Genomic DNA, 5168 nt, shown 5'->3' on the forward strand with positions numbered 1-5168 from the left:
AGCATTTTTTTGTGTGGATAAATGTGGTTTTGGAGTTGGTATTTTGAGTAGGACAGAGCTGTTGATGCTTTCGAATGTAGTTAATATAGAAGACTCATTTATCACTTTTTAATGTGATTAACATAAAGAACCCATTTTTTATCACATGTAATAACATTGTCGAGCAAACATTTTAGATAGAAAAAAAGTACAAATGTCTTAACCCTAATTTTGTTGATTCGGAGTCAAATCATGAGGACCCAAACACTTTGTTTTGAATAATAAAAAAGCTGATACTGAAATAGTTATAGTATATCACCCAATAATATTCACCAAGCAGAGTGTAGTTTTTGTGGGTTAACCTCAATTAAATCCAACTCCAGAGGTTGTCCTATTTTTTGGTTTTATTTTCTAACCAGTAGTTATTTTCATCGAAATGTTTCAACCAATTTGATGCTGTAGCATGTGACACAGAGGCCTGAAATACTGCATCACTAATATTTAGATCGACTTCTCTAGCCGAAAGGTCCATTTGATCTTCATAAAACTTCAAATTTACCAAAAATAACTTTTGCAGATTGGTAACTTGCCATCGATAAGGAAAGAGGCGGGAACTTCCTAGTTAAATACTTCTCCACGGTACTCTGTGACAAGACTGTTAGATCTTCTTGGGACACCTAAAAAAAATTAAAAAATTAAAAAAAGAAGATAAAACTATTTTATGTCATAAAAAAATTAAAATACTTTTCAATATAATTTTAAATATCACACACTGGAAACTCTACTAAAATTGCTTAATGCATTTGTATTCTATGTGAGCCAGAAACATACTAAATAAACGGCATTCGAAGCAGTTATAAATTTATTCATTATCATATATATCCAATTATTCATTATTGTATATAATTATTCATTATCGTAACTACGCAAATTTTATATCGGTAAGCAATCAAAAAACCAAACTTAAGACACTTTACTATCATCGGAAACGTGCACCTCGTGCAATAACCTTTAGAAACCGTTTTACACACTCAACGCTACTTCTTTAAGATATGAAAGCTTCGAATGTTTATTAACCTAATATTTAAAATGTTTTATGTTTAATGTGTTAACATGTGTTAATATGTTTAATGTGTTATAAAAATTTCCCTCCTCATACATTTCAAGATCTATATTGCATAAAATCAAAAAACTAATATAAATTACAAACAAATAATAATCCCATAATGCTTCCTTTTTATTAAAATAAATATGTTGCATTTTTTAAGTATATTGTGGACCTTTGTTTTGAAAAAAAAAAGATTACCTAATTTGTCTTTTTTTACTAAATTATCATGCATTTAACTTTTGAGTAATTTTTTTTAACTTTTTTGAAAAAATGTGAACAAATATAATAAAAGAGCGACAGGAAAAATTAAATTACCATATAAAACAAAAATACTCTCTAGATTCATATCGAGGTTCTTATTTATACAATAAAATACTATCTAATAACGAATCACTGATAAATTTGATTAATGAAAACTCTTTGAAAACAATATTATAAAATTATTAAATTAAACAATTATAATAAAATTTTTAAACTCCTTTTATTCAAAACAAAAATGTAAACCAATCAACATATTCATTATACTAAAATGTAAACCAATCAACATATTCATTATACCAAAATGTAATCTAACATAAAAAAAAAAAAAATGAACAACAATTTTTTTGAAAAAATTTTCTAAATGATATTTACATCAATTCAAAAAGTGAACAGACTTGATTATGTGTACTACACGTCCGGTATTAAGGTACTCGAAAACATCAATACCAAAAAATATTCAGAAATACGTGAAGATGTTTTTTATTGAAAAGATAATTTCTTTAACTTTGCAAGCTCTTCATGACTACGTATAAGTTATTCCAATCTAACTTTTTTTTTTTTTTCTCTATTAAAAAAAAGTACATTTGAAACAGTTCGATAAATTACTTTGATACTTACTGAAAACTAGGACAAGATGCAAAAATATACAAGAAAAATGTTTTATTTTGAATAATATAGGGATGTATTTGTTGGAGTTTTATATGTTTATATTATGTTATTGTCGTATCATCCTATCATATTTATATCATTTTATATCGAAATTGTATGCGACTGTTTCTTGGATACTAATTTTTATATTTTAGACTCTATGCTTACGATATTTATTATTTCATATAACTATACCATCAATCTGTTATTTTGGAAAGGTTGCTTGTTACATTAAAAATAAGTTTATTTAAAAAAAACAAAATTTCTTTTCAATAAATAACATCTTCATGTATTTCTGATTATTTTTAGTATTGATGTTTTGTTAAACTTTATTGCATTGTGTTTGTTACGAATTTTGTTCATAACTTCATTGTTATTTAACCTAGATATTTTTACTTATGGTAATTCAAGCAATGTAAAGAGCCTCATAAGAAGATCTTTGTAATCTTCTAGACGCCGCTAAATTCGTAAAATGTGAAAATTAGCGGTGTCAATACTATTTGACTAAAATAAAAGTATTATTAAAAAAATAGTTATAACTTTTTTGCAGTCAAGCTCGAGCAAAACGTCTATGCTTATTTTCACGGTAAACCACAGTCTTAAAAGCTACAGATTGAGTTAAATTAACTGTATTAAAACATTTAACTCTGTTTGTTTAATGTTACTTTATTTTTTTTTTTATTATAAACTAGTTTAGAACATCAATGATAATTTAAAAATCAAAACTTCCGTGTTACGTGCTCTAGCATTAATTACATCTTGTTTAAAAGTGCTAAATTGTAAAACTCTCTCCTTTTCTTTTTTATTACAAGTTATTTACGTATTTTTAATAAGTATTTTGAATGAAAATAAAGAAGCATAATAAACAAATAAAAAATACAAATAAATAAAAGGGCTGTCCCTTAATTACGTGAACAATTTTTCGGCAATTTTTACCACCCCCCCCCCTCTCCCATTGTCAATAACTTGTAAAACTTTCAGAGACAATAAAATTACGTCAACAATTAATTTACCCCATCCCCCCTTCCCCCTTTCTTATGTAAAATTAAAAAAATATGAAAAAAAATTAAACATTTTTAAATAATAGTAATAGTAGTAGTTTACAACTTATAGAAAAAGTGTTTAATAGTAAAATGTTTAGAAAAAAAGATTTAATTCAACTTTTAACTTATAAACATTTTTTAAATATATACAGCCATTTAAAATTACAAAGGCTTGCTCTGAACAAAAAGTGAATAGGAGTAAAATGATTACTACATGCAACACTATTGGCTTAAACTTTAAAAGTCGATATTATGTTAATCATAAAAAAATCATTCCAGTTATAGAATTTAAAAGAACACAGAGAAAAATTAAAACATTGATGGAGGAGAGTATTCCGCAATGTTTTCCGAAATTCTATCTATGATAAAGAAATCGTAACTATTGAAATTTTTGATTAAATCTTCAAGATCTTCTTTTACAAAACAAGTTTATATTTTTAAGTTGTTATATTACGATTAATTATTGCAACCGTAAAATATATATATATATTTTAAGGTCATATTAATTATAATATATAAAATATATTATAATTAATCTGAAAATTATGAAATTCATATATATATATATATATATATATATATATATATATATATATATATATATATAATATATATATATATATATATTTATATCTGATCTGTGATAGAAGGGTGTCGACTAGAATGAAGGGTAAGATCTATAGGACAGTAGTGAGACCTGCTATGTTGTATGGACTGGAGACAGTGGCACTGACAAAGAGACAAGTGAGGGAGATGGAGGTGTCTGAGATGAAGATGTTAAGATTCTCATTTGGAGTGACGAAGAAGGACAGGATCAAAAATGAGTTTATTAGAGGATCAGCACATGTAGCATGTTTTGGAGATAAAGTTAGAGAATCGAGATTGAGATGGTTTGGACATGTACAGAGAAGACAGGAGAGCTATATTGGCAGGAAGGTTTTGGGGATGGAACTTCCAGGTAAGAGGAGTAGAGGTAGACCTAAGAGGAGGTTTATAGATGCAGTGGTGGATATGAGAGTGGCTGGTGTGTCAGTGGAGGACACTCACGACAGGGCTAGATGGAGGAGTTTGATCCGCTGTGGTGACCCCTAAACGGGAAAGCCGAAAGAAAAAGAAGAAGAAGAAGATATATATATATATATTGTTTTTGCATGGATAACGTTAGCATTTAGGTAATTTGGGATAACGGTAGTAACCAACGTGCCCGTCAACAGACCTTCTCTTAGATAATGTTAAATATTTATCATAATATTTTTATCATAATTTATGTACAGTGCAGAGTCACAAAATGTGAATGTGCCAATCCTCCTTACTTTAACTTTAGACCTAATCCAATTCCACATTGAAAGCAAACCAATTATAATAGAGTCTAACATAACAAAATAATGCATTTGATAATTTGTATAAACAAGGGGTAAGCAATCTTTTAAGACACAAGACCCATTGTTTATAATTTATAAAAAATTTCTAGTTTTTAGAGAGCTACTAACATCTTATTTTCAATATGTTAATAGTATTTGTGCATGGAGCTGGAGAGTCGCATTATAAAATTGAAATTATAGCATCAAATGTATATACTAGGGTCGGCAACCTGCTTGCGAGCACGTTGCCGACCCTGGTATAAACATTTAATGTAAACATTTAAATAATATAATTATGTAGATTATGTACTTACATAAATCTTTATTTGTTTTTATATCAGGCCAAAAAATACAAACTTTGAAAAAAAAATATTGTTATGAGTAAAAATATCGAGTGTGCTCATTTAGTTCTGTATGTGTCAGGTATTTTTGAAGTACAACACGGTTTAAAAAAAGTAGAATATAGAAAATATCATTAAAATACTAAAGGTTGGGTGAGTATGTAACACAAGACTATAAACGCAGCCTAATTTTCTTTTTTTTTAAGTTTAGTTTAATTAATTTTAGTGGTCAGTAATTTAAAATATTTACAACAATTTATAGATTTTTGAAAAATCATAAATGTTCGCTGTGTTTAAATTACCGACAAAAATGTGCCGCGTCAGACACCTCTATACTTAAGTCTTAATATATTTGTGCACATCTGCAACACAAGTGCCATACTTTAAGAACATAATAGAATAATGGAAGCATATGTGGAGCGAGTTT

This window comes from Hydra vulgaris, chromosome 12, assembly GCF_038396675.1.
Source record: "Hydra vulgaris chromosome 12, alternate assembly HydraT2T_AEP".
Classification (NCBI taxonomy): Eukaryota; Metazoa; Cnidaria; class Hydrozoa; order Anthoathecata; family Hydridae; genus Hydra; species Hydra vulgaris.